At 38.0% G+C, this 26,281-nt stretch overlaps 1 pseudogene; it reads right to left on the bottom strand.

The window, feature by feature from the left end:
- Window positions 1-265: 265 nt before the first annotated feature.
- The window catches only part of LOC102861623, a 32,525-nt pseudogene continuing 6,509 nt past the window's right edge, over window positions 266-26,281 (bottom strand).

Genomic DNA, 26,281 nt, shown 5'->3' with positions numbered 1-26,281 from the left:
TTCATTTTTGTTTTTCAGAAGTGCTTTGCTTATTTGATGTGTCTTTCCTCGCCAATAAACTTGAAAAGTTCCCTTTTGATTTCCTTGAAAAATTAATTTAGTATCTGTATTGGGATTGTGTTGAACATGCATGTTGCTTTTGGTAGGATTGTCATTTACACAATATTGAGTCTTCCGAGGTGGATCAGAGACCTCTACAGGCGAGTACTGAGGGATTCTTGCTGGCATGAAGGTGGAGTCCTGCCAGCTCTTTCCCATACTCTGCTCAATTAGCTAGGTCAGGTTTGGGACTGGAAGTTCCTCCTTCCACCGGGCAAGTCATGCCCTCACCACCCGAGACCAGTTTCCCATAGTTCTCCAGCATGAGGTTCCAGTAGGGCTCCTTCTGAGTAGAATCCAGGCTCCTCCACTGAGATGATGCTGGTAGAGGTGAGCCTCCAGAGCCCTGGTCGCTGATGAGCGTTTTCTCAGGTCTGGCAAGAAACTGGGGAGCAGCCATTACGAATTCTGGCTTAATTCCACTTGGATGATATGGCTCAGTTGCTCCTCAGGCCCTGAAGTTGAATTCTGAAATCCCAGCTTCTGAAGCATCACTTCAAGGCAGGCTTCTTCCTCCCTCACATGACAGCTGACAGATTCCCACCTTCTCAGGTAAGCTTTCCTGTCCCAGAACCTGGCTGCTGATCCACTTCCACAGTCTCCACTAGAGTCACAGCCTCCTCTCCACTGCTGGGATGCTGTGCATGCACCCACATCTGGGTCTCCCCGGGCAGGATGATCAGGAACTGCTGCAACATGAGGAGCTCCAGGGATATTGTAGCTGATGTTAGATGGATCTTAGCTGAAAACAGGGAGTACCAGAGGAATGTCTATCTGTGTTTCATAGAATATGCAAAGGCTTTTGACTGCGTGGATCATAACAAACTGTGGCTGACTCTAAGAAGAATGGGAATCCCAGAACACTTGATCCTTCTAATGTGAAACCTATACTTGGACCAGGAGGCAGTCGTCAGAACAGAGCAAGAAAACACTGTATGGTTCAAAATGGGAAGGGTGTACACCAGGGATGTGTCCTGTCTTTATACCTTTTCAAAATGTGTGCAGAACAGATTGATTATCTGGGAGGCTGGGCTCTATGAGGAGAAATGCAGCATCAGGATTGGTGGAAGATCTATCAACAATCTGTGTTATGCAGATTACACAACCCTGCTTGTTGAAACTGAGGAGGACCTGAAGCGCTTGCTGCAGAAAATCAAGGACTGCAGCCTTCGATATGGATTGAGGCTCAATATCAAGAAGACAAAGATTCTCGCCACTGGATCAATTGGCAGCATCAGGATGGATGGTGAAGAGACTGAGATTGTTTACAGCTCTAGTCTGCTTGGCTTCATAGTCAACACTCTTGGCACCAGCAGCCAAGAAATTGAAAGATGTATTGCAATGGGAAAGTCTGCTCTTAGGGACCTCTCCAAAATACTGAAGAGCAATGGTGTCTCTCTGGAGACTAAGGTGCATCTGACACCGGCCATGGTCTTTGCAATCACTTGTTATGCATCAGAGAGTTGGACAATGACCAAGGAGGATAGAAGGAGAATTGATGCCTTTGAGCTGTGATGCAGGAGGAGAGTATTGAGCGTACCATGGACTGCTAGGAAAACAAACAGATTCATTCTGGAAAGGGTTAAACTGGGCAGCTCCCTGGAGGTAAGAATTCTGAGGCTTCCTCTGATATACTTTGGACATGTTGTAAGGAGAGACCGGTCCTTGGAGAAGAACATCATACTTGGGAGGGTGGAGGGCAGGCGCAGGAGGAGAAAGCCCTCTAAGAGGTGGATTGATTCAGTCACTGGGGTAATTGAGATGGGTGCATCAGAGAGTGTGATTGGCACAGGACAGAGCAGAGTTTAGGGCTGTTGTATATATAGGGTCGCTATGAGTCGCAATTGACTCGACAGCACATAACAACAGCAACAACATTAAGACCACCACTTCAAAACTATGCTTCCAATTCAGGTATGCTTTTTAGACAGTTAAAGATGATGATATTATTGAAACCAGGCAATCTGTGGTTGATATTTTTAATCAACTACTGGAGAACTGTCCAATAAAGGCCTCAAGGAATTAAATCATGAATGATAGCATTTTTGGAAGAAGACTATGCCCTGGAAACTCTAGAATAAAAAAAGGTGTTGCCAGAGTTAGTTGAAGCTTTCTTTGACTGAAGGATGAATGAAAAAGTTAGAGGTGCACGATCTTAATGCCAAAGTTTGTTGTACAGTTTTTGGCAATCTTAGATGACAAGAGAAAGCAATGCAAACTTTCCTGGATGGCTATGACAGTTAAGGTTGTGTGTCGTCTTGAATCTCTGATTCAGCAGTTATGATGCAATCATCACATTGATATGATGTACCTTTTCCATCAAAGAGATCTGAAAGAAGGCAATTCTCTTCAGTATATCAAAGAGTAACCAATACATGTCAAACTTCCAGATTAAATCAATCAACAATTGTAAGGAAATTTTCTCCAGTGTATGCACTGAAGGAATTGACAAAAATAAGGCCTCAAGAATCGATGAGATACCAGTTGACATGTTTTAATTAGCAGATATATCCCTGAACAAACTTATCGGGAAATTTGGAGGAAAGCTGCCTGACCAACTGACTGGAAGAGATCCATAGTTGTTTCTACTCCCAAGAAAGGTGATCCACCAAAATGTGAAAACCAACAATATTATTAATATTATTAAGACTACAGAGGCCTTTCCTTCCTCTCCCAGAATGACTACTGAAATGATCCAATCACAGGAAGCAGCAGCTGTGGCTGTTTCTCTCTGTCAAGGATGTGAAACTGCTCTACCTCCTTTCCCAGAAATAGTTATCTGAGAATCCAGCCCACTTCCCAACCTTGAAAAAAAAAAAAATCTGTGAGCATACCTCTCCCCAAGTTCCTTGTAAGAGAATACAAAACCCCTCTCTGACTTTTAGTAGGGACTGGTTTTCTGCTTAAGAGCCAGCCTGGCAGTTTCTCCTCAATAAACTGTCTTTTTTTGGCCTGAATTGGATTTTATCCTTCCTCTGTGACCTTACAAAATATAACATGCAACAACTATTTTTGAAGATCATTTAAAAATATCTAGAATAGTACATCAAAAAAGAACTGCCAGAATTTCAAGTAGCTTTAGAAACCAGAGGTGTTGTCATTGATATCAGATGGATACCAGATAGATGAAAGCAGAGAATACTAGAAGAATTCCTATCTGTGCTTTACTGACTATGCAAACACATTTGACTGCATGGATCATAACAAATTATGGCTAACACTGAGAAGAATGGGAATCCCAGAACACTTAATTATGCTCTTGTGAAACCTAGACCTAGACCAAGAAGCTGTGAACTGAGTAGGGGACCACAGCATGGTTTAAAATGAAGGAAGATGTGCTTCAAGTTTGTGTCCTCTCTTCATTACTGTTCACTCTTTATGTTGTGTTGTTGTTGTGTACCATAGAGTCAGAACTGACCCTTGAGCTAGCTGACCCTCAAGCGGGTTTTCATAGTCAGTTAATTACACAGGAGGAGGATATTGCCCATACTTCTCCCTCCAGAACAGCTGGTATCTTTGAACCGTGTGCCTTTGGGATTGCTCAGCTTATGCTGAGCGAATTAGTAAAGAATCTATACTCTTCTAGCTTGGAAGAATGTGGCCTTAGACTGAGAGGAAGACTCAAAACCAACCTACATTATGCAGATGAGAAAAACTTCCTTGCTGAAACTTGAAGCACTCGCTGCAGAAGATCAAAGACTACAATATTCAATATGGATTATATCTCAATTCTAAGAAAGCAAAAATTCTTTCTACTGGACTAGTAGGCAACCATGCAATAGGAGAAAAGATTGAAATGGTCAACACCTTCATCTTAATTAATATCAACTTCTTCAATACCAGCAGCCATCAGGAGTGCAGAAGACTTTGCACTGGACAATTCAGAAGTCAGGGACCTCTCCAAATGATTGAGGAAAAATGATTTCACTTTGAAGACTAAGGAGCACCTGATTCAGTCCAAGGTATTTTCAGTTACTTTCTGCATATCTGAGAGCTGGACAATAAAGATGACAGAAGAATAACTGATGCTTTTAAGTTGTGGTGTTAGAGAAGAATATTGAATATTCCTTGGACTGCCAAAAGAACAAACATATATGTCTTGGAAAAAGTGAAACCAGAATGTTCCTTGAAGGCAATGATTTGGAAGTTTCATCACTCATACTTATGCATATTTCCAGGAGAAATTATTCCATGGAAAGTGACATGAAAGGAAAACACCAAATTACACGGATAGACACAGTGACTACAGCAATGGACTCAAGTGTCTGAGGTGATGAGGATGGCACAGGATAGGACAAGGTTTAAACCCATTGCTCATAAGGGTTGCTCTGAGTTCTACTCAAATTGACAGCATTTACCAACAGCAAAAATAAACATAATTGGGTGCTATTATTTTTATTCCAAAATATTCAATATAGAGTAAATATTATATATGACTAAAAGTCATTGAGAAAGCATAACTTTCTGAATCTTTATCCTACAAAATTTCATAAAGTACAATGGAGGTCCAACTTAGAAAAAGGAAAACCATGATTAAAGAAATGTTCTTCCAAGCCCAAATGTGGTTCTTGCTTTTCCAGCGTAACAGAACAATTTTCATGCATTTCTAAGAACGAATTGTGTACAGACATCCCAAGGAGACATTTCAACACATCACCAACTTGGAAAAATATTTGGAAATGTCAATGTGGAGAAAATTTTAGACATGCAATGTGCAAGATATAGATAAAAGTCTCACAAACTGGGTAAAGCAAGGACCCAAAGTAAGAGGAAAAAGAAACAAACTTGTTCAGAATTTCTCTGTGAACTTACTGGTTACCTCCTTACACCATTACCCCTAATCATTATCAATGAATTATTGTCTGTTACAACAGCTAAGGATCTGAATGAGAAAAGAGGTGATTGGTGGTCCAAATGATCGGATTTCCAGAGAGGTAGCTGAGGCCTTTTGGAACTGACTGCCTCCTCTACATCCTCCTCTGACATTCCTTGTTTAATTGATGTAAGACCTATCAACCAGAAGAGATTCCTTTACCAGACCATTTCTTTTCTCCAACAAATCTAGCGCCCAAGTCATCTTAGGTATCCAAGTGGGCTGTTCTCATAGTGTGTGATGTGAACTGTTGTCTCCAATTATTCAAACATCTAAAGACAGTGACAAATCAAATTCATTGAGAGGATAGATGAGTCTAGGCATGTGGGAATCTCTTCCAGGAGGCAAGGGCATTCGTATTTCAAACATGATCTCACCCAAACCAATTAGCATTATTTTTATATTAAAAGAATTCTGTAAGTGGGACTCAGACAAGTTAGTATTGACTTACATCTTCTTGTTTAAATGAATCTAAATAAACTCACTATTTTTTCATATGACTGCCATTTAAGATTATGCTATTGTTGTTATATGCCATTGGATTAACTATGACTCAACTCTGTGAATAGTGGATCTAAACCTTGCCCTATCCGGAGTCACGCTCGCCACATCTGACACACCTGACCCCATTGCCACACTTACTGTATCAACACATTTCATCCGGGTTCTTCATCTCCTCATCTGATCTTCTACCTGCCCAAGCCTGATATCCTTCTCCAAGGGCTGGTCCCTCCTGGCAACATAACCAATGTATGTGAGATGAAGCTTCAAAATTCTTGCCTCACATAAGCAACCTGGTTTCACCCTCTCCAGAACAGACTTGTTTGTTTTCTTGGTCGTCCAACTCAAAGACATTGATGCTTCTTCTGTCATCTTTATTTATTGTCCAGCTCTGAGAAGCATATTGAGAAGACCATGGTCTGGGTCAGGTGCATCTTACTCTCTCCTGCAGCTTATCTTTTGATTTCTTGATTGCTGATACCATGTGTGTAGATTGTGGAGCTGAGCAAGATGAAATTGTTTAACAACCTCAATATTTTCTCCATCTATCATGATACTGCCTATTGGCCTGGTGGTGAGGATCTTTGAATTTTTGATGCTGAGATTCAATTGATATTGAAGGCTGCAGTCCTTGACCTTCTGCAGCAAACATTTTAAGTCCTCAGTTTTGCCAAGTAAAGTTGTATCACTGCATAATGCAGGTTATTGACAAGTCTTCCTCCAATCCTGATGTCACATGCTTCTTCATAAAGTCCAGCCTCCTGAATGATCTGTTTCATATATAGATTATAGATTGGAAATGTATTGAGAAACAATACGTCTTTGACACACTTCTTTCTTAATTCTGAACCATATAGTATTCCCTTGCTGTTTGGATAACAGATTTTTAGTAGATATAAGTTTTGCATGAGTGCAATAAAGTGTTCTGGGATTCCCATTCTTCTCAACATTAGCTGCAATTTGTTATGATCCACACAGTCAAATGTCTTTGCACAGTTGATTTAAAAAAAAAAGCATACTTCCTCTGGCACTCTTTACTTCCAGCCAAGATCCATTTGACATCAACAATGATCCTTAACATCTTGAACTCTGCATATATTTCTAGCAGGTCTCTGTTGATATACTTACGGTTGTCATCTTTTCTTGAAAATCTGCAGCAAATTTTTGCTTGCTTGTGATATTAGTGTTATGGTTCAATAATTTCTGCACTCTGTTAGGTCATCATTTTGGGGAATGGGAATAAATTTGGATCTTTTTCAATTAACTGGCCAGATAATTGTACTCCCGATTTCTTCTGCATCTGTTTGTTGTAATATGTTTATTGGTATTCCATCAATTCCTGAGACCTAATATTTTTGCTAATTCCTTCAAAGTATCTTGCACTCCCTCCTTTATTACCATTAGTTCTTGATCATATGCTACTTCCTGAAATGATTCTGTCTCAGTCAATTTTTTTTATATACTCTGTATTCCTTTTACTTTCTTTTGATACTTCCTGGATCATTTAATATTTAGCTGATTACAGCTTGAGGCTTGAATTTATTCTTCAATTCTTTCAGCTTGAGAATTGCTGAGCAAGTTCTCTTTTTTATTTTCTGACTCAAAGTCTTTGGACATTTCATTGTAATATTTTGCTCTGTCTTGTAGAGCTACCCTCTGAAATCTTCTGTTCAACTCTTTAACTTCCTTCTTCCCTTTGTTTTGGCATTTTGGTGTCCTAGAACAATATTCAGAGTTTCTTCCATTTTGGTTTTTCTTCCTCTGTAATAACATTTTGCTTTATTCATGTATGATATTCTTGATATCATCTCATACTTCATCTAGTCTTTATTCATTAGTGTTTAGCGTTTCAAACCTGTTCTTGAGATATCTTTTAAATTCAGGTGGGATAGGTCATATTTTGGTTCTTATGTATATGCTTTAACTTTTGTTAGCTTCAATTTGAACTTACACTTGTGTAGTTAGTTGATGGTCTGTTCCATAGTCAGCACCTGGCCTGGTTTTCACAGCTAATATAGACTTTCTCCAGTGATTCTTGCTATAAATGTAATCTATCTATTTCCTGTGTAGTCCATCAAGTAAGGTCCATGTATATGTAGCCATTTGTGTGCTTTTTTATAAAAGATATTAGTAATGAGTAAGTCATTTATTGTACAAAATTCTATAATTCTATTTCTAGCCTAGCCTCTGTCACAAATCCCCTATTTCTCACTCATTTTTCTTCTTTGATCCCAACTTTTGGCTTCTAGTTGTGAATTATTATTAATGAATCTCGGTTGCATGTTTGAATGATTTCAGACTCCAAAAGTTGGTAGAAATAATATATTTCCCCCTCTTTGACTTTAGTTATTAGTGCATATATTTGCCCGACAGTGATTTTAACAGTTCTTTATATGCATATGGTTAGTATCCTATCACTCACAATATTGTGCTTAAAGATGGATTTATAAATTGTCTTTCTAACTATGAATACAACCCAATTTTTCCCCCTAACTTGTTCATTGCTGGCATAATAGATCATATGATTGTCTGATTTAGAGTGGCCTATGGTAATCTATCTCAGCACATTAATGCCTATAATGTCAATATTTATATGTTCTATTTTTTTTAATATATCCAATTTCCTACATTCATGCTTTATAGATTCCACAGTCTAATTATTAGTGGCTGTTTGCAACTCCTTATTTTTGTGTTTCTCAATATGAGGGCCCAGCTTCCAGTGCTATAGCTAATAGTCTAAGTGTGTTGTATTGCTCATAGGATTTTCAAAAGCCTGTTATTTCAAAAGTGGATGGCCAATCTTTATTCCTAGTCTATCTTATTTTAGTAGTTCTGCTTTAGAACAACATTTGACAGACAAGTTCTGTACCCAAAAGAGCAGATGATAGATAAGCATGCATACATATCTAAGCTATTAAGATCAGCAAAAAGTAAAGATAGTTCCCCAATATAAATATTTACAGATAAATTTGGTTTCAATCTCCCTTCAGCTAGGGGCTACAAGGAAGGGCTTCTATCAAGCCTCTAACATGAGTAACTCTCATCCATTATCTGGGTACTTTTGGTAAAGATGAAACTCTGAACCTTCTGGTCCAGTGCCCTAGCATGTGTCTTGGTTCAGTTTTCATAAAAAGAAGCATAAAAATACATTGTAAAGTTAAAATATTGCAAAATCCTTACTCAAATGTTGGGGGCTTTGCTTTGAACCATTGAGTTTGGAACTGCCTCATAGCTGACCCTTCAATGGCTTTTTAGAGGCTTTTCAGTCACAGAGAAAAGACTATCAATTGTTTCACTTAGAGGTATAGAAGTGTTCCTTTTTTAGCTGTTACCTTTTCCACTTGAGGTATAAACAAATTGAAATTCAATCAGGCAAAAGATTTATGAAAAGGGATAAAGATGAGGTATCTTGGATAAATGAGATGGAGTGTTTTGTAGGGGAAAGTGTTAGCAACCAGCAGGCAGGTAGATTGGCCACTATGCTGGAATTTCATATACAATAAACATAAAAATATGCTCTTTGTATATAAGGGTCCTATATCTTCTTGGCAAGACCTTTCAGAAGCAGAGAATTATTCTAGAGCAATATAGCATTCTAAGTGTTATCAACATGGAAGAACAGGATTGAAAGGAACCCTAAGAAGACCATTCCCACCACCCACCCCATCTGGGCAAGCAGGATATTCCAAGGAGAACTCTGAATATAGATTATTGTAAAAATGACTAGTTTTAGAGGCAGCAACATCTGAATGCCATTGACTTCAATAGGAGGATAAATTCCCATCCAAAGCAGTTGCAACTCAATTAGATACAAGATACACTGAGGTCAACAAGTCTCAAACTATCATTCCTAAGATTTTCCTGTCAATTCTAACATTTACCATTCCTCCTATAGCTCCTATTTGTCTAATGGAATTGTTAATTCAGTACAATCAATTACTCACTCTTACTGCTGTGGAATCAGAACCAGCTCATAGTTGACTCTCCAGTGGTTTTTGAAGGCTATAAATTGCACAGGAGACGACTGTTCATCTTTTTCCCTTGCAGCAGCTGGTTGATTTTAATAGCCAGAGAGGTGGCACCTTTGAATTAATGCAACTTCACACACAAACAATAGTCATGATTATGGGTTTATTAGGAAAGTACCAGGTTAAAATTCAGATTCAGGAACCACTCAGGATACAGTTGTTCAGTAAGGACATTTCTTAATTTGTGCAGAAGGCAAGTCTTTCTCCAGTTTATTGGCAAGGCTCTGCCCTACTCAGGCATGTGTTACAAAGCTCTTTTAGTTCTACTGAAGCAGGATGTTCTCTCTGGCTTTTAGCTAAGTGTTCTTGGCCTCTGATATACCTGAGAATATCTTATAAAGCTCTTTTGACTCTGTCAATTATTCTTCCCAGAAGTAAGAAGGAAAATCTACTCCTTTTTTATATACAGCCTCTGAAACCTTTCTGGAAGATGAGCTATGATTCAGGTCTGACTCAAAGGCAATTAGTAAGTGAGTGAGTGACCCCATAATAGAGTCATATATGTTATTCACAGTAGAAAATTGTAATTCCTTTATGAGCCACAAACACTAACACTTCAAATTTTCTCTGATGGCCTAGGGATAAGAAACTGCTCTGCAATCCTGAAGGCATGTGGTTCAAATCCACTGGCTGCTCCTTGAGAGAAGGATGGACAATCTCCACCAATGTGATTAACAGCATCTGAGAACAGTGTATAGGGTCAGCTATAAGTTGGTTTCAACTCAATGGTGCTCAACAACAACCTCATCACTTAGGTAGATGAACTATGGTGGCTTAGTGGTAAGAAACTCCACTGTAATCCCAAAGGCATGTGGTTTGAATCCACAAGCTACTCCATGGGAGATAGAAGGGAAAACTCCTCTCATGCAATTGACTGTCTTTGAAAATCCAATGGAGGGCCAGATATGGGTCGATTCTGACTCGATAGTACTCAACACAACTTTCTAAAGTTACTTAAGAAGCTCAGGTGACCTAGTGATAAGGAGTTGGGCTATCAATGTAAAGGCAGGTGGTTCAAATCCACCAACTGTTCTGAGGGAAAAAATGGACAATCTTCTTTTATGTGATATACAGCTTCTGAAAACCAACTGGAGGGTAAACTAAGATTTGGTTCTGACTCAGTGGTACATAATATTTAATCACTTAGAGTAAAACTTATAAAGACCATGGCCAGAAATCTACATTAAGTAGTTCACTATACTACAACTTTGGAGACAGAATGAAAGAGACATCTTAGCCATACAAGACAAAGAATATGAAAGCTCAGAGTTTATGTGATACGGAAATTTTTGTATAGTTGCACATTTTTGGTTACTTAATTAAGAGTAGATACAAGATAGGGTATATGCATATAAGCAAGTTAGGTTTTGGTGACTGCTGTGAAACAAAATTTAAAGGAGAGTCAATAATGATATCTTAGAGAGTCTTGAGGTTTAATGAGTTTGAATTTTATTCCAGGACAGTTAGAAGACCATAAGCTGATAAATGGATAGGTGAGATTTATTTGTTCACATAATCTTTAAGAATTTTGTATGGATTTTTCTTTGTTTGTCTTTTAGGCTTCCATTAAGAATATATAAGCACCAGAATGGAAGCCTAAAAGACAAACAAAGAAAAATCCATACAAAATACCCTTTATTGAAAGAATAGTTTGTATTTTTAGATAAGCTAGATAAAAACCTAACTAAGAAAGTGGCATTTGAGAAAAAATATGAAGGAGTTGGAGGTATTGTTGTTGTTAAGTGGTGTCAAGTCTAGGTGCCTGATAGGAACCCTATGAAGGAAAGTTCTCAACACTTGTGTGACTTTCATCATTTCTCCACATTCATAGAGTTTCCGGAGGCAAGCTATTATGGAAGTGGATGCCACTCCTGCTTCCAAGCTTGTTTTAGTCAGGGAGCTTCACCAAACACTGTCCACTATGGGTGACCATATTTGACACATCAGTGTCACAGTATTCAGCTTCACAGCAACTACAAGTTACTCCTTAATGGCAAGTGGACATGCCAGGGTTATAGGACTTAAAAGTCATGTAAATGTTGAAGAGTTGATCATTTCCATATAAGAGACAAGCTAAAAATCTAGGTATACAAAACAATATTTGAGAAACAACCAGAGCACTCCTGGCTAAAGATGAGGTAAAGTAAGAGGAATGATTGTTCTTGTGGTCCACTGTGTAGGTCTCTATTTTTGTCTTTAATCTGAAGTCTTTGAGTTCTCTTTGAGTGAGGCCTCATGTAATTGACCTTCATGTTTAAAAAGATATTCTCCTGTGTGAGGAATTTAGTGAAACTTCTTATTGGAAATTAGCACAGTAGCACAGGGAAAGAATATGATAGCGGCTATTGTTGGCATGGGCAGTGGTCAGAGTTTTAGTGAGATCAGACAAGTCTTTTTAATGGATTAGATATGATGTGAGAGAAAAAACTGGGAGTCTAAACTGAATTCCATGTCTTTAGTGTGAGTGATTAGAAGGATGAGTTTCCATTAGCAGAGGGGAAAAAGATTTTGGGAGTAAAATAGGACATTTGGTTTTAGATATGGTAAATCTGAAATAGTCATTAAAAACTTAAATGAAATAAAAAGCACAATTATGTAGAAAAGTTGAAAATCTTTGGAGAGTTGTAGTACTTCATTTACTAAGTAAAAAATAGTAAAATAAAGTTTAAAACATTTATTTTCTCATAAAACAACAACAAAAAATTGTATTAAGGAAACAAATATTTGTCTTTGACATGGCTGGATCCAGGATCTGGACCATATAAGTATTTTATTCTTTCTTCACTATGCTTTCAGATTTATTAATTTCATGTTAGAGAGACCTATAATTTGGTAAAACCATTAAACAAAACTTCATAGATTTGTAATTTTACAAAAATCACTAGAAAAATATCCTAATGATTTGAAATCCTAAGGAAGGAAGTTGTAGCACTGGAAAGAACAAGTTACTGGTATTGTTAGGTGCCTTGAATTGACTAACTCATAACAATACCATGTTGGTCCTGTGCTATTATCACAATAGCAGATATGTCTGAACCAATTGTTGTAACCACCGTCTCCCCAGTTTGGTTGGCTTCTTTCCCTTTCTTATTGACCCTCTACTTTTCCAAGCATGGTGCACTTCTCCAGTGATTGGTCCTTCCTGATGCTATGTCCAAAGTGAACAAGTTGAAGTCTCACCATCCTTTCTTCTAAGGAGTGTTCTGCTCCCCTTTCTTTAGGACGATTTGCTTATACTTCTGTTAGTCCATTGTATAGTCATGTCAGGCTTTAACCTGGTAATTGTTTCATTATCAGCTTTTCCTTGATCTAACTTGAACCTATGTTTTTCTGTCTTATTATTGAATTTTGCTTTGATTACTGGTAAACTCATTATAAGGAGAGTTGCTTTTCTAATACTTTCAGAAATTTTCCAGTTTTGACTGTTTAACCCCTCTTAGGTCATGTCCCATATTTGACTTTGGACACATTCACTAGTCCCTATCAAGACACCTTTGATTCATGCAACCCTATATGTGTTATAGAAGAATTGTTCTTCATTGAGTCTTCAGTGGCTGTCATTTTTGGAAGTAGAATATTTTTCTTCTGAGGAGTCTCAAGGCATACTAGAAGTTTCAAACTTCCAGTTAATAGTTGAATCCATTAACCTTTGGCACAACTGAGGGATTCCTAGACTGTGAAGAGGATGGAATTTTTCAATTAACCAACAGCTGAGAGTACCCTACTCAAAATCCATTTAGGGAAGATAAGGAAGGAACAAGAATGCAAAAGCATAGAATCACTACTCCACATTTTGCTTTTCTTTTATATGTTAAACTATCTCAATGTTTTTGGCCATCATTTTTTTGTACCTAGATACAGATTTTCCAATTTAGTAACCATACTGAATTTCATGACCCAGAGACAATGGTAACTTGCAAGCGCCTTTAAATCAAGGAACTTGCCTTTGTCTAATTTTGATCTACAATGCCTAGTACAGAACTGGCATTGACCAAGACATGAATAAACACAGATTCAAATGCTGTTGAATTCCATCCACTTTTGCCATCTTAAGTCAACTAGAAAGAAAAATCATTTGAGATATAACTTAGAGAAGATCTTACACTGTGATGGTTTTATTTTGTGTATTATTTATAGGAATTTCTCATTTTTGCTTGAGGAAAATTCACCAAATATCTGTTCCCTGCTACCTCCCCAGTGCGTATCCACACCACATTGTCCTTCCCCATACATACCTCATTCCTTAGGTATCCATCAAAATCATCTTGCATTGGGAAACAAGGCATACACTTGAATTCGACCAGTCTTTTAACAATTGAAGATGGAACTACTGTACCTAACTGCAAAGTAAATAAAGGGATTCCTGAGGCCATAAACGCAGCATGACAAATTAGCAAGCACATGGCTGTAGCACAGAAGGGAGCTTCCCACCCAGGCTGAATCATCAGCCCACTGGTGGGAACAATTTATTTGATGCAAATGAAAAACCAAACATTTATAAATCAACTAAACAAGAAGCTTAAGGAAGAGCTTTTTGGTCTTGGAAAAAAAATTATTCTTCATGGGAATTAGAGAATTGGACATCTGTCAGGACTTGGGACATGAATACATCTGGACTGTATTGCTGGAACACTCACCTTGACCAATATGAAGATTTTGCTCAAGGGCTTTTCTCTCCTACTGTTCTAAACTATTTTCATTAATGTCAGAGGACACACTGGCACTGGTATGTATAAATAAAAAATAAAGCTACAATTTGTCCTTTTTCTAGCTTCACTGACACCTCTCCAGCCTGCCTTCTTCTTAGACTATTGATTGCATTAGCCAGTTAGTATATATTCTTTCTTCAATAATTGCCTAACTAATAATAATAATAAACAGTTGCTGTTAGGCTGATTATACCTTATTGCTACCCAATAATGTCAGAATAAAATTGTGCTTCATAGGTTTTTCAATAACATCATAAGTAGATTGTCCAGCCTTTCTTTTGAGGCACTGATATGGACTAAAAACTGCAACCTTGTGATTACCACCCAGGGATTACTAATAGCCTAACTAGCTAATTAACTCATTCACTGTCACTGAATGAGAGCCAACTCATAGCTGACCCTTCATTAGGCTTCCACACAGTAAATTATGTGGAAGAAGATTAACCATCATTTGTCTGTGGAGACTTATTGACTTGAACCTTCAGAGAGCTGGAGCCTTTGTGTTAGCCATGCAACTCCCTACAAACTATGTCACCAGAGTTCTCTAGGTCTAAATAATACCTTCTTAAAAATACCAGTATAACAACCACACAAGGACCTCATCTGATAGAATACATTGGAATCAGATTGACTAAATATCTGGGGGGATAAATCATTAAAGAAGCTTAATATCATCAGCAGTCGAAACTAAGTCAGGTGCTCACTGAAATAGATCATCAGTTATTCATGTGCAAGTTCAAACTGCAGCTGAAGAAAATGAAAACTCTTGTCAAGAGTTGAACAGAGTATTTCAAAAGGGCAGAATAAGAAAACAAAGCAAAATATTATAACAAAATATGCAAAGACCTGAAATCAGAAAATTAAAAGTAAGAACTCTCTCAGTATTTCTCAAACTGAACAAACGGAATTAATGGAAGCCTTGAGTTGCAATACTCAAGGATACTATGAGCAAAATCTTGAATGATCAAGACAGTATCACAATGAGATGCAAAGAATATATAGTCTCTGTGCCAAAAAGAATTGGCTCTCATGTAACTATTTCAGAAAGTAGTATGTGATCAAGTATTAAAGGGCGAAGCTTCATGGAAGGAATTGGAAGAAAATCAGACTCATGCATTTCATGGGATACCAATCAACATATTTCAACAAAAAGATACTTCCCCAGAGGTGCTTACCAGCCTATCACAAGAAATTTAGAAGACAGCTACCTGGCCAACTGTTTGGAAGACATCCATGTTTACTCTCCCCCCTCCCCCCCCTTAAAAAAAGTAATCTAACAGAATGCGGAAATTATTGAATAATACAATTAATATCATACACATGTATAATCTTGCTTTTCATTATTTTCATAATGACAAAAAAAAACACCACAGAAACAAAATCTGGAACAGTACATTGTGAGAGAATTGCCATGCATTTATTCTGGATTTAAAAGAGCTTGTGGCTCTAGGGATATTATTTCTGAGCTCATACGAATCTTGGCTGAAAACAGAATACTAGAAGGATGTCTTTTATTGACTATACAAAAAAATTAGACTGTGTAGATCACAACAAATTATGGCTAATATTGAGAAGAATGAGAATCCAAGAATACTTAGTTGTACTTACACAGAACCTAGTTCTAAACCAAGAAATTGTCCAAACAGCAAGGGAACACTTCATGGCTTAAAAATCAAGAATGATGAGCATGAGGGCTGTATCTTTTCCTCCATTCAATCCGTATGATTTAAAAAAAAAAATCATCTGAGAAACTGGACTTTATGAAGAATGTGACATCAGAATCTGAGGAAGAACTCATCAACAACCTATCTTACACAAATGATACAACCTTATTGAAAGTAATGAGCACTTGAAGTTCTTGCTGAAGAAGAGCAAGCCTTCTACAGCCTTAAAAATGGATTACATCTCAATAAACAACATCAATAAAGCAAAAAATCCTCATTACTGGATCAATAGGCAAGAACATGACAAGTAAAGATTGAGGTTATTAACTATTTAATTTTACCTGGACCTACAGTCAGCTCTACTGGTACTAGTATTCAAGAAATCTGAAGATGTATTGCATTGGGAATATATGCTGTCAGGAACCTCTCCACAAACTAAGGAGAAATGATGTCAACTTTAAAACTAAGATGCATCTCATCCAAGTCATGATCTTCTCCATTACTTGCTGTGGATCTGACAGTCAGACAATGACTAAAGCAATAGGCTCAAGAATGTCAGAGATGGTGAGGGTGCCACAACTTAGAGGGAAGTTCAGAATCATTTTTCACAGGGTTTCTATGAGTCAGTCAACAGCACATAGTAGTAACAACAGTCCCTGGAATCTATAAAGACTGTCTTGTTTGGTGCATGGGAAGAAAGTTTTTGCAAATACAATGAGGTCAAAGTTTTGAGATTGTCCTGAATCACTGGGTGGACTGTAGGTGAAATTTAAGGTGACTGACAGATGTTCAGTCCCCTAATTTTCATGAAGAATAATACTTTGTCTTACAATAGAGAAGCAGAGGAGATTTTTTTGTTATAAATTTTTTAATTAATTTTAAAGAATATTTACAGAGATTTTGGACTCCCACTCATTCATTGCTGCATTTTTCTCCCTGCCCCATCTCTCTCCCTCAGTTTGCTCTTCTCTTTGAAAAGTAAAAAAAAAAATCCTTCAATGATATACAATGTCCCCCACTCCCCGCCCCGAGTACGCTCCACTATGAAACCTTCATTTTGGACTCTTGTCATAATGATAATACCCAATGGTAATATCATATATTGCTATCAAACTGTTCTCTTCCTCATCTGTTTCAATGCAGTATACACAATTTATCCAATTTTTCTCAGTCTCACCCCAACCCTGATGTTAGTCCCATTCTACAACAGTGGCACTATGCAATATTTGTCCTTTTGTGACTGAGATACTACACTCAGAATAATGTCCTCCAGGGTCACCCATTTTGAATAATATTGCATGAGTTCCTTGTTTTTTAATGCTGCGTAGTATTCCATTGTGCAAATACACCAGAACTTCTCTATTCATTTGTTTGTTGATGGGCACTTAAGTTGTTTCTAACTCTTTGCTATTGTGAACAAGGCTGCAATAAGCAGGTGTGTATATATCTGCCTAGGTAGCAGTTATGGTTTCTTTAGGATATATTCCCAGTAGAGGAATTGCAGGGTCAAATGGTATTTCTATTTGCAACTTTCTGAGAAAGCGCCATACAGCCTTCCATAGTGGTTGCACCATTTTACACTGCCACCAACAGTGAAAAAGGGTTCCAGTTTCTCTGCAACCTTGCTAGAATTTGTTGTTTGCTGCTCTGTTAAATTTTGTTATTCTTACCAGGGTGAGATGATATCTCATAGTTGCTTTGGTTTGCATCTCTCTAAGAGCTAGGGATTTTGAGCATTTCTTCATGTTTTTGTTAGCCATCTGAATGTCTTCTTTTGTGAAGTGTCTGTTCATATCCTGTGCCCATTTTTCAATTGGGTTATTTATCTTTATCTTGTTGTGGTGCTCGAGTATTTTATAAATTCTAGATATAAGTACCTTATCTGATATGTCATTACCAAATATATTTTCCCAATCTGTGGCTTTCCTTTTTACTCTGCTAGAGAAGTTTTTAGATGTGCAAAAGGATTTGATTCTTAGAAGGTCCCATTCATCTATTTTATCCTCTCCTGGTTATAGATTTTTCAGGATGCTTGGAAGACTGTTTATGTTGTGAATTAGGACTTCTAGAGTTCTTCCAAGATTTTCTTTTATGAAATGTATAGTCCTTGGTTTTGGTCCTAGGTCCATAATCAATTTTGAGTTGTTTTTTGTGTATGGAGTGAGGTGTTGATCTTGCTTGAGTTTTCTACAAGTAGTTTTCCAATTTTGCCAGCACCATTTGTTAAAAAGGTTGTCATTTCCCCACTTAACTGATTTAATATCTTTGTCAAAAATCAATTGACCATACGTAGATGGGCTGATTTAGCAGAGGAGATTTCAGATACACAGAGAGATTTGGCCTTAAATTTGCTGACTTAAATTTGGATTGATCTGCCCTCAAGCCAAGGAGTACTAAGAGTCATCAGAAGCTGAAAAAGATGAGAAACTGGTTCTCTCCTCTATAATTTGAAGGGTGCATACTTTTGTTCTTCCCTTGTTTTCAGCCCAGGGTAATAGTTTCTGCCTTCTGTTATTTTAAGTCATCAAGTTTATGGTCATTTGTTACAGCATCTAAAGGAAATTATCACAACATAACCCTTTCTAGTTGTTGTTTAGTGCTGTTGAAAACAACTCATAGCCACTCTGTGAACAACAGATCTGGATGTCATGCCTATACTGTGCCAGCCCCACAATTTATGACACACATGAGCCCATTGCAGCAATCACTGTGTCAATCTACGTCTTTGAGGGTCTTTCTCTCTTTCACTGACTCCCCACCTTTCCAAGCATGGTATCCCCCTCCAATGAATAACCTTTCCTAGAAACATGCCAAAAATATGTGAGATGAAGCTTCATCATCCTTGTCTCCAAGGAGCACTCTGGCTGCACTTTCTCCAAGACCTATTTATTTGTTATTATGGCACTCCATGAGCTATTTACTACTATTTCCGAACACCACAGCTCAACAGTATCAATTTGTCTTCTGTCTTCCTCATTGTTTAGCTCTTAGATGCACAGCAAGTGATTAAAAGACCAGATGCACCTTAGTCTCTAGAACATCACTGTTGCTCTTTATCACTCTGGAGAAGTCTGAAATAGTAGATTTTCCCCAATGTAATTCTTCTTTTATTTTGTGATTGTCTGACATTTTCTGTCTTATAGAGTATAAATTCCCAGAAAAGTTGTCAAATGTAATACAGAGAGTGTCTGTAAATCCTCTATCCAAATTCCACTAATGTTAACATATTATATTGTCATGGTGTATTTGCAAAACTGAGGTACATTTCTGTTAGTTAAACTCCAGATTTTATTCAAATTTGACTAGTTTTTATCCTATTATCTCTTTCCCATGTCTCTTTTCTCATCTTATGTCCTGTCCAGCATGCCCTATTGTGTTCAGTCATCATTTTCCCTTACTCTCCTCTGGTCTGTAGTGGTGGTGGTGTTATGTGGCATCTTGTCAAGTATGACTCATAGTGACCCTATGAACAAGGGACCTGAACTCTGTGCTATTCTGCCATCCTTATCATCAGAGACATGTTTAAGCCCATTCCCGCACTCACTGTGTCAACCATCTCACTGAAGATCTTTCTCTTTCTTGGTTACTTTCCTCCCACCTTTCCCAACATGGTGATCCTCTCCAAGGAATAGCCCCTTCTAACAATGTACCAAAAGGACATGAGATGATGCTTCACATCCTTACCTTTAAGGAGCACTCTGGCTGCACCTTTCCCAGGACATAGTTATTTGTTCTTTGCATAGACTATTTAGTACTATTCTCTAACACAATGTCTCAGAGGCATACATTTTTCTTCTCTCATCTTTATTGATTGTCCCTCTTAGACACAGACCAGGTAATTGAAAAGACCATGGACTGAATTAGGTACACTTTAATCTTCAAATTGACAATATTGTACCTCGGTACTTTGGAGAAGTTCATGACAACAGACTTGACTAATGTAATTTTTTTTTTTTAATGTCTTGTCTACTGGTGCTAAGGGTGTGGACTGGGGATCCAAGTAATACAAAGTTGTTGACAAATTCAATCTTTTCTCAATCCATCGTGATGTTGCTTGTCATTCCAGTGGTAAGGAGCTTTGTCTTGATGTTGAGATACAATCCATAGAGAAATCTTTCATCTTCTGCAGCAAGCACAAGTCCTCACTTTCAGCAAGCAAGTTTGTGTCATTTACATGAGACATGTTACTGATGAGTCGGCATCCAGTCATGATGCCACATTTCTCTTTAGAAAAGCCAGCTACACAAATTATTTGCTCAGCATCATGAAGAAAGAATATATTCCTGACATATACCCTTCCTGATTTTAAATTATACAAATGCTCCCTTGTGCTCTTTGGACTGCAGCTTCTTGATCTAAGTATAGATTCCTCATGAGCACAATTAAACATATAGAGATTGTAATTTTTCTCAATGTTAATCATAATCTGTTATGATCCACACAGTCAAATGCCTTTACATAGTCAATAAAACACAAATTTACATTCTTCTGGTATTCTCTGCCTTCAGGTAGGATCCATTTGACATGTGCAATGATATCCCGGGCACCATGGTCTCTTAGGAACCCCACTGGAACTTCTGGCAGTTTTCTGTCGATGTATTTTGTATTGTTTTAGCCTTTTTTGAATGATCTTCAGCAAGATTTTGCTTACATGTGATATTAATGATGTTGTTGTTGATTGTCTTCAAGTAAAGAATGACTCATAATGACCTTACAGACAAAAAAGCCTGAAGCCTTTCTACAACTATCGACATTTATCAAAGCTCATAGAATTTCTGGCGGTATGTTATTTATGTGCTGCCAAAGCGAGTACGGTAGTAATGATACTGTTTGATAATTTCCACATTTTGTTGGAACACCTTTCTGGGGGATGGAAACAAATATGAATCTGTCCAGTCCATTGGCCAGGCAGCTATCCCCTAAATTACCCGATACAGATTGGTGTGCACATCCAGGGCTGCACTAGGCAGCTGAAACATGTCTATTGTCTCTGATCCTTAGGGTCTCATTTTTTGCCACTGCCTTTGATGCAGCTTGAACTTCATCCTTCATTTCCATTGGCTATTGTTAATATGGTACTTCCTGAATTTCTTCAGTTTCAATGAATTCTTCTTGTCATAGTGACTCTGTGTTTCTTCTTCCAACATTTCCCCCCTTCCATAAATTTTGATGCTTCCTGGATATTTCAAGATTTTGCCCTTAGCATCTCTCCGTGAGGCAATTGGAGGTTTGACTTTGTTCTTTTCATTAAATAAATGAAGAGTGAATCATTTGGCTACTTATAATTTAAAATTTTATTCTAAGAGAGGAAAAAAGAAGATATGCTAAAATTTAATTCAAGAAATAAAGAGGCAGTACTGATTCCGACCTTGCTTATTAATTTCAACCATGACAAACACCTCAGTTTTGGAGTGTCCCCACACATTTGTTTACCTGAAATTAAAATTAACAGTATTTTCTGCATTTTATACGATGACCCTAAGGAGGAAATAAAGAAGGCAGAAGGAGAGAGAGGATGAGGGAGGTATGAACCAGACTACCTTAAGCCTTTTAACTTTTGACTCATGTGACTCCAGAATTTAAAGCAAAAAACACACAAGCAAATAAAACAAAAACCAAACTTAAACCCTCATCTGGTTGTAATTTGGCATTTTTCAAAGGAAAGAATAAGCTGGTCAGAGTGCCTGGAATTTAGTGAACTGACAACAGTCTTTTAACCAAATTGTGGTGTGTGCTGTCCCTTGGTTCAGGCAGGGAATGTCCTGATCTGAGCAGTCATATTCCCACCCACATGTCAACTATATTTTGCAACGTAAACTAATAAACTGCAATTTTAATTTTGTACCTCATTCCTGAGAGTTTGCTTAACTTGACCTCAATCCTGTGAGATAGCTATCTTTTTCAGTAATTACGCTCAAAATGGGAAAATCGGGGAAGAATAGTAATGGTGGTAATGTTGTTGTTAGGTGCCATCGAGTCATTTGTGACTCATAGCGACCCTATGTACAACAGCCCTAAACCCTGCTCTATCCTGTGCCAATCGCATTGCCTCTGACACACCCATCCCGATTACCCCGTCGCTGAATCAATCCACTTCACAGAGGGTCTTCCCCTCCTGCGCTGTCCCTCCACCCTACCAAGCATGATGTCCCTCTCCAAGGACCTGTCTCTCCTTACAACATGTCCAAAGTATGTCAGACAGAACCCCAGAATCCTTGCCTCCAAGGAGTAGCCTGGTTTAACCCTCTCTAGAATGAATCTGTTTGTTTTCTTGGCAGTCCAGGGTACATTCAATACTCTTCTCCAGCACCACAGCTCAAAGGCATCAATCCTCCTTCTGTCCTCCCTAGTCATTGTCTAGCTCTCTGATGCATAACAAGTGATTGCGAAGACCATGGCCTGTATCAGGTGCACCTTAGTCTCCAGAGAGACATTGTTGCTCTTGAGCACTTTAGAGAGGTCCCTAACAGCAGACTTTCCCATTGCTATACGTTTTTTTTTAATTTCATGGTTGCTGGTGCCAAGAATGTTGACCGTGGAGCCAAGCAAACTGAAGCTGTGAACAATCTCAATCTCTTCGCCATCCATCCTGATGCTACCAATTGGTCCAGTGGTGAGAATCTTTGTCTTCTTGACATTGAGCCTCAGTCCATACTGAAGGCTGCAGTCCTTGACCCTCTGAAGCAAGTGCATGAGATCCTCCTCAGTTTCGGAAAGCAGGGTTGTATCATCTGCATAATGCAAATTGTTAATAGATCTTCCACCAATCCTGAAGCCACACTTCTCTTCATAGAGCCCAGACTCTCAGATAATCTGCTCTGCATACAGGTTGAATGGTGGCAATATTGTTCTTTAAAGGAGGTATTTGTTATCAGTTGTGACATTGATTTGGATTCACAGAAATCCTGTGAACAAGAGATCTGAACTGTGTCCTATCCTGTGCCATCTTATTTGTTTTGTTTGTTTGTTTGGTTGGTTGGTTTAATGAAAGAAGGCTGGATTTCCTTTTAGCAAGTATTTTCTTGAGTCCAAGATTAGCCACTCCTTTCATTTTGTTTAATTTTATACTCCACTAGCATTGCACTAATTGGAGGAACTTTATGTTTTATCTCATGTGATCTTAATAATTTTTCACTTGACTGCATACTTTATTTTCTGCCTTGAAAAGTCTTTATTCTAGTCACTGCCTTTTACTTTTCTTTATTTTGTTGAAGTAACCTGTAATCATCCTACAAGATAATCCAAGAATTTTTTTCTACTATAAATGTGTCCATTTCAATTTCATCTTCCCTTACATAAAGCAGCTCTCATCCAGCTGCCTTAATCTCTGTTGTTCTTGTATTGTGATCATCTTTTTATAAGTCTGTATTACCAACTAAAAACTCCTCAAGGGAAAAATAATATTGAATCTTATTTGTACTTTTACCTGTTATACCTAGCAATTTGTCTGACTCATATTTATTGAACTGAACTGATCCAAGGATATTCTTGTTTCGGAGTCTCAGATTCCCCCATTATAGGATTTCTAGGGAAGATAGACAGTGTCCATTTGTGTGATTTACAGCCTCTGGAAATCCACGAGAGTCAGTAAAGAGAGATAATGGAGCACTCAACTCAATGGCAATGAGTGAATGTGAGTGATGGATCATTTATCTAGCTGTCCACTCACATGGATACACAGACATATCACAAATGCACACAGTTAACACACAAACTCACACTCCGGTTTGGAGTAGATTTTCTTCCCTGTGTTAGCTGCTTAAAGCAAAGCTTACTCTTCTACATTACAAAAATATCTGAGCTAACACAACTTTTCTTTTCCTTTTTAAAAGTGAGAAAATGAAAATCCAGAGGAATGTGAGTGGCACAAGATCATACAGAAGTGGGAGCTAGAATCCAAGCCTTTTCCACCAAGGCCTGTTTTTTTTAATGAATGTTGATAAGTAAATTGTTCAACTTCCTAGCTGCCCTAACACCTCAGATCAGTCAGATATAAAGAACTCTCATTAGCACAACCTCTCCCCACACCGACTGAGACCCCCAAAGAGCTGCTGGTAGAGGAACATGTAGTCAGTGGTCATTAATAGCATTTTCACAGTGTGTGGGTCCTGGCCACCCTGGCAGACCTGCTTCCTTCTGGCAAAAAAGTTCTCTAGTAGACACTGTAATATTTGTGGCCTCTTAACTATCTTTCCCCTAGAGTCTCGTTAGCCTCACCTATTGGAGGCCTTGGTTAAGGCTGTCTTTCCATATTCTGCTGACCTGAGGTCATTTGGTGTAAATGGAAACAAAGAAGTTGGCTCCCTGAAATTGCTTCTTGCAAAAAACAAGTTGCTCTCTTTTCAAGCTGCAGATTCCATTAACTAACTGGATTGGCCTGTATGTATTTGGCATTAGATATGGGCTGGAATTCATCCTGCTCCTTCTGAATTTTGGAGGTTAGAATGTTCTATGCTTCAGGATGTCCAGGGCCAATCTGGAGTGAACAATGAAGCATGCATTTCTCTCATTAACTGTCTTCTCTTTTGGAAAGGAATCTGGAAGTGAGGTGGGGACAGACGGTGCTGCAGCAGGAGGGGGAGATCAAATCAGTTGTGATCAAATTGATTCCAATTATGGCAACAAGGGCAACGGCAACCCCAAGTGTGCACAATGGAATGGAGCGCCATAAAGTGTTCAAAGCTCTGACTGCTAGGAAGCAGGTCCGCAGCCTTTCTTAGGAGACACTTTTGGTGGGTTTAAATCATCAACCTTTGGTTAATGAAATCAGCACTTAATAATGGTTTTCTAGCAGAGACACCTTTTGAAACCTACCATCTTATTTTTCATCTGTTCCATCTGTCATGCTCGGAGTTCACATATCTTCTCCTTTCTAGAAACAAAGGAAAACTCTGGGTTAGACCTGTTCAGTCCCAGATAAATGAAAATACAGATATTATTTTTAAGCTTATTTTTACATACTTTAATGGTGAAGTTTTAGTCTTTTTTTAATAAAAATTATGTTGGTTTGCATATAAAGTTCTTATATATTATGTTTCACACTATCCTTCATCATATTGTGTTTCATACAATCATTATAATTTATTATTTTTTATAAAATCAATCACCATTAAACCATGACCTTCATTATCCTGTCTTTCCAGATCTCCACTGGATCTTCCCCTTCCCTTTACATCCCACTCCTCCACCCACCAAGTTGTGCGACCTTATAATTTCCTCCCTTCTGATCTTCACCCCTCTGTTCCCATTCTTACCCCCTTGGGTCCCTATACATTTTACTAGATATGCTTCTGTTTTTACAATAATGGTCTTATGCAGTCTTATTTATCCTTATAATACTGAGTTAGTTTGCTCAGCATAACGTCCTCCAGTTTATCTCAAGTTACGTAGTAGTTTTCGAAATCATTGCTCCTAAGTACTGCATAGTATTCCATCATGTGAATATACCACAATTTTTCAATCCATCTGATTGTGATTGGATATTTGGACTGTTTTCATGTTCTTGTGATGGTATAATGCTGCTATGAACATGGGCGAACAAATCTCTATTTCTGTTTCAGTTCTAATTTCCTTAGGGTATGTTCCTAGGAGTGGAATAGCTGGGTCATATGGAATTTCTATGTTCAGCTTTTTGAGGGAACACCAAACTGTCTTTCAGAGTTATTGTACCATTTTACAACCTAACCAATATTGTGTGAGAGTTCCAATCTCTTCACATCCTCTTCAACATTTATTGCTTGCTGTCCTATTAAGCTTTGCTACTACTACTGAGGTGAAATGGTATCTCATTGTGGTTTTAATCTTCATTTTTCTTGGTGCCAGTGATTTTGAGCATGTATCTGTTGTTTTTCAGAATGTCTTCCTCTGTGAAAAGAATGCAGATTCATAAAACTAGAGTTCTTTGACTACATACATTCTTTATTTTCACGAATGAGGAAACAAGACACCCAAGGATATGATTTACTCAAGTGCCCACAATGCTAGAACCAGGACTACCTTTAAGTCGTCTGGTTCCCAATTCAGATCTTGGAACATCAAGATATCCTCATGTAACAAAAGAAAAGAGGCCTTAAGCATTGTTATCATGTGTTAATAGCTTTTATGTATTTTTCTTTTATATCACCTCTCTTATTCCATCTCTCTCTTCCTATGTTCATACATTTGTTCTTAGTTTATTATTTATCCACCTTATAGCTAATTTGTTTTGCTTGAAATTTTTTTCTATTCCTTTCAGTTTGTTCTTAGAAACCCAGCTCAGATTCATGTCTCTGTGCGATTTTCCTTCTCACACCTTAGAACGAGATTTTGCTGTGTTTAAACTCCTTCGAAGAGAAGGGAAGGGAAGGGAAGGGAAGGGAAGGGAAGGGAAGGGAAGGGAAGGAAAGGAAAGGAAAGGAAAGGAAAGGA

This window comes from Elephantulus edwardii, unplaced genomic scaffold, assembly GCF_000299155.1.
Source record: "Elephantulus edwardii isolate Elephantulus edwardi_28Jun2011 unplaced genomic scaffold, EleEdw1.0 scaffold00092, whole genome shotgun sequence".
In the NCBI taxonomy this organism is placed as follows: domain Eukaryota; kingdom Metazoa; phylum Chordata; class Mammalia; order Macroscelidea; family Macroscelididae; genus Elephantulus; species Elephantulus edwardii.
Note: the sequence above shows the minus strand (reverse complement) of the source record. Positions and strands in the feature narration are given on the sequence as shown.